The sequence below is a fragment of the Arachis ipaensis genome, chromosome B02 (genome assembly GCF_000816755.2).
Source record: "Arachis ipaensis cultivar K30076 chromosome B02, Araip1.1, whole genome shotgun sequence".
Classification (NCBI taxonomy): domain Eukaryota; kingdom Viridiplantae; phylum Streptophyta; class Magnoliopsida; order Fabales; family Fabaceae; genus Arachis; species Arachis ipaensis.
In genome coordinates this window covers 80968745-80979140 of record NC_029786.2, presented here as the reverse complement: position 1 = coordinate 80979140, position 10396 = coordinate 80968745, and the positions used below count along the sequence as shown (strand labels likewise).

The following is a 10396-nucleotide window of genomic DNA, read 5'->3' as shown; positions in this document are numbered from 1 at the left end:
GCACATTCTCCAATTAAACTAGATATAATACTCATTTTTACTGACTTGTATTTGATGGTTTTAACCTCTCCCTCTAAGATTTTGAGACCTGAAAAGCATAAAAAAAATCTCTTAGAAAAATATCTGATTCTTAGTAATTTGTCTTTGAGGATTGCAGTAATTTAAACACTAATCTTCATGAGTTGGGGAAGGAAATCATTAAGGAAGATGATTGAACCATTTTGCTTGAAGCAGGGCTTACATGATCATCATCAGCAAAATTCTGTGGATCATCTGTCAAATCAAATCTGATTAGGTCAATTTCTACATTATATATTCATGAGGTCGTCTTCAGTTTCTCACACTTATTCTTAAATATCCTTATCTTCTTATTTGTCTTGTCTAGATTTTTTACCATGGATGATTCGTTATTGCTAGAAAATCGAGCAACCTTAAAGGCATTGTAGCACTACAAGAAATTATCAGAATACCGACCAATTTAGCGACCGATTCTGGTAGTCGCTAGAACCTTGGTGGCTAAATTCAAAATAGCAACCGATGTTGGTCGCTAATATTTAGTGACCGATTTTCGTGACCAGTTTTCATCCAAGACCACCTAACCATACAAATTAATTTTGGTCGCTAAATCGGTCGCTAACAAGATCGATCGCTAAATAGCAACCAATATTTCGGTCACTAAATCGGTCGCTGAGGTATAAAGTCGCTAAATGGAGACCAATATTTTAGTTACTAAATCGGTCGCTAAATTTTCAGTCGCTAATAGCTAACTTCAAAATTCTAAAATCGGTTGCTAAATCAGTCTCTACTGCTGCTTTCTAATTACAAATTTTAACTAAATTTCACATATATCACTATTAAAATTTAATTTATAAATATAATTCTAACTCAACAAAATATCTAAATAATCAAAGATAGATAACTATTTATTAAGATCGAATGCCAATAATTATTGAAAATCTCAAAAAGATAAAATAAAAAATGGATTCTAATACAAATAAATTTTTATTTAAACATAAAAATCTCGAAGCAACAAAATTGTTCATGACATGTAAATCCAGCAAAATAATAGCAAGTAAAGGCCATATGCAAAAGTATATCCACCTTGTTTGGGAATAACACTTTTTAATAAATGATGCTGAAAAAACAAAACAAAATAATTCTCATCACTAAGGCTACTTCCAAAAGCTGTTTAACGATTAGCCTTGGCGACTCTCTCTATCTCATCCTTTTTTCTTGATAGCATAGCTGAAATGGAAATATTAATTTCAGCATTCATTAGTACGATGAAGAGTAAATGTAATGACATAACTTTCTTGTCACTACATAGACAAAGAATTGCATCTATTATATTAATAGATTTAAATTATAGATACCTATTCGATGAACCTTTTGCTGCGTTAATAAGTTCATCAGCCAAGCATTCGACAATTGTCTTAATGTTCCTGAAAGCAGCTTCTCGCGCACCTGTTGTTAGAAGATAGATGGCCTGATTGACACGGCAAAGAGGCAAGATATCAACAGCCTGCCTCCTAACAACTCCAGCAGACCCAATACGAGTTGCATCTTCACGAGGACCACTGAATAAAAAGATAGAACTCATATAAGTCAACTTTAATAGTGTCAAAGAAATTTTTTTTTTGGGATGAAAATGCTGAAACACGAATTTAGTGAAATGTGAGCACTTCAATAAATTCAAGTTCAAATTAATCAAACCAATAGGGAAACAATTAATCATCATTTCATTCTCCTGTAGTAAAGGTTTTATCAAGTTCAAATTTATTTCAAAATTACATAGTACATAAATAATAGCAGAATGCACTAGTACAAAAGCAATAGAGTGAGACTAAAACATGAATGTAACAAAGAAAGGTTAAAATAACAGTCCATATAAAAACATATTAAGATAAAACATTACATAAAAACTAATGCTCTTTTATTCTTCATTCAATTTACAATTGAGCCTATACTAATTAAGAATTGATTGGTTTACACTTTCAACTACCAACTTCTTGCTAAGCAAACCATACAGTTTTGGTTATTTTTTTTCTTATCAAATATCGTATAAAGATATTCTGATGATAGTTTTTCTTATCCTCAAATTCAAAGAATAAGATAAATAAGCAAAAAACATATTAGAAAGTTTGCAAAATAAGAGAATGTACTTTTATAGTTTTATGTCAATATATCTAAATATTTTACTATAAATATTCCAAAAGTTGCAGAAAAATTAGAATCCAGACCCATGTTCAATTTGAAGTTCCAACTAACAAGAATAAATTAAACTAAACTACCTCCAATACTAACGACAAAGAATTGTCAGAATTAATTACTTTCTTCATGTTTCATTCCAAGCCCTCCATAAGGATCATTCTCATTCTGGTGTTTAGTTTTTATATATATGACTACACAAACTTTAGCTTATATGGCTAATTAATATATGACTTAATTGATGAGAATTTTTGTTTTTGTTTAAATTATTAGTGTACAACAACCACATTTTCTAGCAAGAGTTTGTTTGTTATGTATATTTTCCTTTGTCATTCTAGGTATGTAGTTCTTTCTAGGATTGAATTATTCAGTAGATTGATTGCCCCACTTGAATGTACTAAGGAAAATAAAAAATTATTTGATCTGATAGGTACCAGAAATCAAGAAATAGAAGAATAGATTGCTGTAAAAATTAGAACAAACAGAAATACGTTTCTGCTAATTAAGAAGGAAGAAGAGATGTAGCGAGTAAAAATATATTGAACGATTTTTTCAAACAGAACTTAATTTTACGTAATACTAATACTAACTGAAACCGAAACTAACAGACTAACAAATTCATGGTCAGTTTGGTTAAGATCTTGAGTTTAGTTTTGAACCTATTAAAATTAAGAGAGGAGAGGGGCTTGATTAATAAATCTGCCACTTGGTCTATAATAGGGATGTGAATAACTACTAGTTGCTATCTGTTAATTCTTTCTCTAACTGAACGAAGGTCCAAATCAATTCTGACATAAACAAATATAAAATATGAGTGAATAACGAAATAAACAAATATAAAATATAAATAATCAAAGGACTTGAAGTACTTATAGGTTTCAATTACCTTCTGTGTTGGTTCTCTTTTTCATTAAGAGTGGTTTAGAGTGCCTTTCATCATCACCATCATCATCACCATCATCAATTACAATATAGTCATGATTTTTATGAACTTCTTTGAGCATGCTTTTACAAGTTCCTGTAAATTCAATAATCAAACTATTTTATTTTCAGCATTTATAATATAATAGAATCTAATTTTGATGCATCCTCAAGCAAAAAAGTAATTTCTTTTTACATTAATAATGTGAATGGTTATGTGAAAAAACAAATATAATTTTTATATACTGTAGTGCATGCATTAAAATTGAACTTTATGTATATATAATTTATGTATGAAAAAGATTTATGTAACTCTTTTTACCTTCTTTGCTTCTATTGTTGAATTGTTCTGGCTCTTCAGCAATAATCTCAATAAAGTCATCAAAACATATAATAGTGGAGAGAGGAACAACCTGGCAAAATCCAGAGATTCCAGCAATGGACAGCAAGCTATTGTGGTACTGTTGGGATCATGAGAACACCAAAATTCTGAAAGTTTCAAACACGTAAGAGAAATTCTTAGATAAGCAAGGTTCACCACACCCTCTTTTAAACACAAATTATTTGACAAGGGTAAGAAAAGTATCCATTATGGTAATGAATGAACTTCTGTTATGTTCTCAACAACTTTATATGTAACTCTAAGTATCTCAACTGATCCTAAAAATTCTGTTACAGATTTGAAAGCAAGCTTAACGGATTACAATATAAATAATTGCTTATTGGTTCATCCATGAAGCTATTCAAATTGAGCTTTTTAAAACTGATGCTCAAATTGCCTACGCTTCTCTCTTCTTTATTTTCTCTTTTAAAATCAGTTTTATTAAAATCACTTGTTAATAAGTGTGTGTCATGCTTATGGTGCTGTGAAACTATAAGATGAAGAGAGTAAACTCTAACTCTGGTATGATCCAAATCCAACACCAATACCAACACCAACACTAAAACCTGAAATAAAAACAACTCCTGTAACAAGAGAAAAATCCCCTTAATGTACTGTAACATAGTTCACACTTCACACACATCCTTCAATGTTTCAAAAACAACCAATTAATAATGAATTTTAATTTATACTGCCTCACATTACATTACATATAATCTTTCTTTCAAGGAAAAAAAATGAAACTGCATATCAAGCTGATTACAGAACAAAAATTCTCATAAATTCACCAGCGCCAAAATAAAATAACCGAGCTAAAAGAATTAGAAGAAAGCGATTACCTTTGCAAAATTGGAACAGTAAGATGGAAGAAGCTTTGAGAAGGTTCCACAATCCGTGCCCGGAATCCTAATCGGAAGACCTTTACGATGGTATTAGAGAGAGAGAGAGAGAGAGAGATGTTCGTATGATAGGACAGGGTGTGTGTGGAGCACTCGATTTCTTTCTCTTGGAAGGGTTGTAGGATCAGATCAGAGAACAAAGAAATAAAAAAACAGAGGAAAAAAAAAATCTGAAAACAGATATGAGAGAAAGAGCGTTTTTATTTACCTCTTTGAAACAGATCTGATTTGCTTCTTCCTCCGTGAGCTGGCATCAATGCAAATGACGAAAAGCAATAATTAGAAAAAGAATTCAGAGAGAGAGAGAGAGAGAGAGAAAGAGAGAGAATGTGTGAACCTGGCCGGAGCGGGTGGCAAAAAAGACGAGAACGCGAGAAGAAGATTGGAGGAGATGAGAATGGTGTGGGTGGCTTAGGGTTAGGTTGGGTAATTTAGATAATATCATTTTTTTAACTTAGCGACAGCTTTTGTAATTGATTAATTTATAAAATCGGTCGCTGAATTAAAAAAAAGCGACCGATTTGGTGACCAAGAGTCCCAAGGATATTCCTTCTTTTGTTTTGGTTGCTAATTCAGTCGCTAAATTAAAAAATGGCGACTGTTTATATTCAAGTTGTATAAAACTAGTCAGTCGCTAATTCGATGGCTATTAGTGACCGATTATGTTAGTCACTAAAATCAGTCGCTAAATTAACAATTAGCAACCGATTTAGTGACCATTAATTTAGCGACTAAATTAGCAACCAAACAATTGTTCATCCTATTTCACTATCAGTTGCAAAATCGGTCGCTAAATAAAAAAATAGCGACTGATTTTAGTGACTGATTTTATTTTGGTTGTTTTTAAAACTTATTGGTTGCTAATTCGGTTGCTATTAGTGACCAATATTGATTTGGTCCTGAAAATTCTGTATTGATCACCAAATCAGTCGCTATTCTGGTACTTTCTTGTAGTGTAGGTCATCATTCTTTAAATATATATTATACTTAGCTGTATCACTTCTTCGAGTTTTTAAATATTGTTGTATCTTTGTAACAATATTGTATTATGTTCATGCCATGTATTAGTACTCATGCGTCATAGGTCATATAATAAGAAAGTAAAGTGGCTTAAAGCAACGAAGTTCTAAAAATCTTGTATCTGTTATTGATTTTGTTTAGATTTTAAATGTTTTTCTTTTATGTACTATTTATTCATATTAAGCTTAATTTGAACTATATACCTTTCTTTGCTTTTGCTTTTTTTAATATTTTAACATATGATCTACTAAAATAACTATTTTTTTCATGTAGCTCTACAAGATCATGAAGGAGCATAAGAATCCTAAAGTTCTTATTGAGGGACTTTTGTGGATGGGTTTAGCTGTTGATGATTTTGGTGTATCATATATAAAGCTTAAGGTGTGTTTTCTGAATTCACATGCTTTTGTTTAAATATGCTAGTATTTTATTGTATTATTATCTTACGGATACTCTTCAAGTGTTGGTTCTAGTTTGTATGTTCTAATGCAATCCTGTTTTGCAGGAGTTAATTGATTTTCTGAAAGAAACTGGGCTGCAGTCAAGTGCAGCTGCCACTAGAAATGCTTCAACTAAGCTTTTCGGTGTTCCGTATAGATTTGTTGGTCCAGGTTACTACTACATTAACTTTTGAATGCCCTTCCCTCATTATTTATTTGTTACAAGGTTCTAAAGTTTTTCCTGTGCAGATATTAAAGAGTTCCTTACTGATGTTAAGCCTGCATTGCTCAGTGCTCTTGATACTGAGTATGAGAAGAATCCATATGAGGTATGCTATTCATGATGTATTTTCTGTTAAATCTTTTTTGTTTCTTAATGTTCCAATTGTCCAATTTTTTTTTCATTTCTTTACTTCATGGAGCATCTGCAACTCCCAAGAGATCAGTCAAAACATCAGACTCATCTTCCTTAATTACTGCTGGTGAGTTGGATAGCTTGCCTCGTGAAGACATTAGTAGAAAGATTACTCCTAATCTTCTGAAGAGCTTGGAAAGTCCTGATTGGAAGGTTTGATTGACAATATCTTTCAAATAATTTGATGTTACTGGCTTGCTTTAACTATTTATTACAACTGAAATGAATGATGTTATTAAGATGTTTCATGACATTCTTCTGTAATTTTCTTTTAGGTTCGTATGGAGTCAGTTGAAGCTGTAAATAAAATACTGGAATAGGCTAACAAGCGCATTCAAGCAACTAGAACTGGTACTTTAGTAGCATTTGTATTATAATTTTGAAACTGTTGCTATGTGTGGGACTAAATTCTGGGTGGTAAAATCCCACATGGACATGAACTTTATATTGCAAAGATTAGGATGATTACATGGATGGGTGGTTACATAAGATTATTTAGGATTATGAATGATTGCATTAGATAAATTTGGGGCAGTGTTGATTATTAAAAGATGGTAGAATCTTGTATTTTTATTGAATAGGTTCTTTCTTAATAATTAGTTGTTTGATTTTTACTATATTTCAGGGATACCAACATACAAAGCTGCTTTAACTTTGCTAATGGTTTTTGGTGTTGGACCAACAGTTTTTGGCAAGTATATTTTCTTCAAGTCTAAAATTTTCTTGATTTATGTATAATCTACATAGATTTATTCCCAAATAAGTGTCTTCAAATGTTAACACTTGTATGTTGGTTCAATGCAATGTGTTTAATGTCTATAAACTTGTGAGGAAAAAAATGGAAGCGTGTTACGTGCCTTCACTGACTTGGCTATGGTTCGAGTTCAGGCAAGAGTAAAGGCTCACAGAATCCAGTTAAGTCATGAGAAGAAGCAACATGAAGCTACAATGAAGAGGGAGAGATTGATATTTTTTATCCCAATGTATTTTATAACTACTTTGGTTAAAAGAGATTGATATAGCTAATTTGGTTTGAATTTTATTAATGTAATACTAATTTTCATTAATTAATTTTTTTAAATGATATTCACAGATTTTTGTCAATGTTTCTTATTGTTTTTAGAGTGCATTAAAGTACGTGTAAAAGCACATGCCATATTTTTTTTAATTTGATAGGGATATAGCCACGCTTTAAAAGTATCGCAATAGGTCCATGTATCTTCGACTATTGGCACGCTTCAAAAGCGAAGTCATATCTTTTACTATTGGCACGCTTCAAAAGCGTAGCCATATCTTTCAATTTTTGGTACGCTTTTAAAGCGTAGCTATAGGGTTATACATATGACCACGCTTTTAAAGCGTGGTAACAGATGAAAGCGTGGTAAAAAAGAAAGTGTGCCGATAGAGCAACTGGCACACTTGCAGATGTGACCCCTTCAAAAACGTGTCGATAGCTCAAAAAGCGTGGCAAAAAGTCATTGGCACGCTTTTTTGCACTTTTCAGCATGCTTTAAAAGCGTGGCAAAATGCTTATTTTCTTGTAGTGAATCCGTTTATGGCCAGATACTCAGTAAGACGACTATACCACATTCGTCAAAATTTCTTTAGACCATATAAAGATCTTTGTAATTTGATTGAGTATAACCCGTGTGAATATTCATTGGATGATCTTTAATCCTTTAGGGACTTTCATATAGATATCACGATCTAATGATCCGTATAAGTAGGCTGTTACCACATCCATTAAATACATATGTAGTTTATGGAATGCGGATAAACTGAGCAAATAACGCAATGTTATTACATCTACTACAGGGGAATATGTTTCTTCATAATCTATACAGGGCCTTTTTGAAAAACCTTGTGCGACAAGTCGAGCCTTATAGCGTACAACTTTATTTTTCTCATTTGTTTTCTCAAAAATACCCATCAATATCCAACAGATTTTACATCTTCTGGTGTACGGACTACAGGTCTAAAGACTTCACGTTTTGCAAGTGAGTTTAACTCAGTCTTCATAGATTCTTCCCATTTTGGCCAATCATTCCTTTGTCGACATTCTTCGACTGTTCTTAGCTCAAGATCCTTACTTTCATGCATGATGTGTAATGCCATATTATATGAAAATATTTCATTGACAGTTGTCTTATTTCGATCCTATTTTTATCCTATAATGAATAATTTATCAAGATCTTGTCATTTTCACAATTTTCATGAACCTGAATATCTTCTGGCGCCAAATTATATCAGAATTTTGGAACTGCAGGTGTCTTTACTATGTCTTTATCTTTTTCAATAGGAATAGTATTTACCTCTTTTCTTTTTCAAGAATTTTTGTCTTTGGAACTGACAAGTCTACCACGCTCCTGGTGTGAATTTGTTTTAGTGGCCACTTGTCCAACTAGGACATCAATTCGAATTGGGGCATTTTCAGTTGGTATATAAGATTTGGTTATCCTCTTTGTATCAGAAAATGCATCAGGAAATTCATTTGCTATTCTTTGCAAATGTATAATCTTTTGAACTTCTAGTTCACATTGCCCTGATCGAGGATCTAAATGCATCAAGGATGATGCATTCCAATTAAGTTCTTTTTTAGGAAGCTTATTCTCCCTAAATGACAATCTGCAAATCGGGTTTAAATACATCTCCAGTTTGTATCTCAAGATACCTCACTATAGAAGGAGAATCATATCTAACATATATCCCCAATTTTATTTGGGGTCCCATTTTGGTGCGAGAAGGTGGTGCAATGGGAACATATATCGCACACCCGAATATTCTTAAATGGAAAACATTTGACTACTGGCCAAAAGCTAATTGCATAGGAGAGAACTGATGGTAACTTATTGGCCTCAAATGAATAAATGCTGCGGCATGTAAAATAGCATACCCCCAAGACAAGGTTGGGAGATTTGTTCTCATAAGTAAGGGTCTAGCAATTAATTGGAGGCGTTTAATAAGTGATTCTGCTAAACCATTTTGTGTGTGAACATTGAGCTACTGGATGTTCAATACTTATTCCGTTAGCCATACAATAAGCATCAAAGGCTTAGGAAGTAAATTCACTAGCATTATCAAGACGAATTGTTTTGATTGGATTTTTGGAAATTGTGTTTTTAATCGAATAATTTGAGCAAGTAATCTTGCAAACGCTAAATTGCGAGAAGACAATAAGCACACATGTGACCATCTCGAAGATGCGTCTATTAGGACCATAAAATATCTAAAAGATCCATATGGTAGATGAATAGATCCACATATATCGCCTTGAATCATTTCTAGGAATTCAGGGGACTCAAATCCAATCTTTACTGGTGATGGCCTTAAAATTAGCTTTCCTTGAGAACATGCTGCACAACAAAATTCACTAGATTTAAGAATCTTCTAGTTCTTTAGTAAATATCCATGGGAGTTTTCAATAATTCTTCGTATCATTGTTGTTCCAAGATGACCCAGTCGATCATGCCAAGTTATAAATTCATTTGGGCTCGTAAACTTCTGGTTTACAATGACATGTGATTCAATTGCACTAATTTTAGTATAAAGCTATATTGTTGCAAGTGAGAAGATTTTTTTTTTTAATTTATAAAGCTATCTTGCTGCAAGTGAGAAGAGAATTTCCTTTTTTTTAGTTTTAGAATCCTCTCTCGTAGTGCATGAGAGAATTTTCTATTTTTTAATAAAAAATAGGATTAAGTATGATTTTGATCCCTAAGATTTAAGTCAAAAAATTTACTTTGTTCCCAACATTTTTAATTTAGAATTCATTCCTATTGACGATTTTAAAACAAAGTTAGAGTTTAGTGACGAATTCAAATGCAAAAAACGAGTGGAGACGAACAAAATTTTTAGTCTAAATCTTAGGGTCTAAAATTGTATTTAACCTTAAAAATAATTTGCAGAATTGAAATCACATTTTCAGATATTCGTATACTGCGAGTAGCTCACTTTATGAAAATAAGTTAATACTATTACAAACAAACTTTTACCGTTTTGGGGTCGAAAAACAGTTAAAAAATTAGTTCTTTCTCCCTACATAAAGAAGTTAATCCCACAAAATAAAAACACATTCATTCACTTTCTTTTAGAACTAAACTCTTCTAAATGT

The 10396-nt window shown here is 32.1% G+C and overlaps 1 long non-coding RNA gene across 1 annotated transcript; it reads left to right on the top strand.

The window, feature by feature from the left end:
- On the top strand, positions 5543–7371 carry LOC110268919. The gene is made up of 7 exons (XR_002357665.1): positions 5543–5811; positions 5936–6041; positions 6120–6199; positions 6293–6438; positions 6561–6636; positions 6911–6980; positions 7174–7371. It is a non-coding gene; the product is annotated as an uncharacterized LOC110268919 (long non-coding RNA).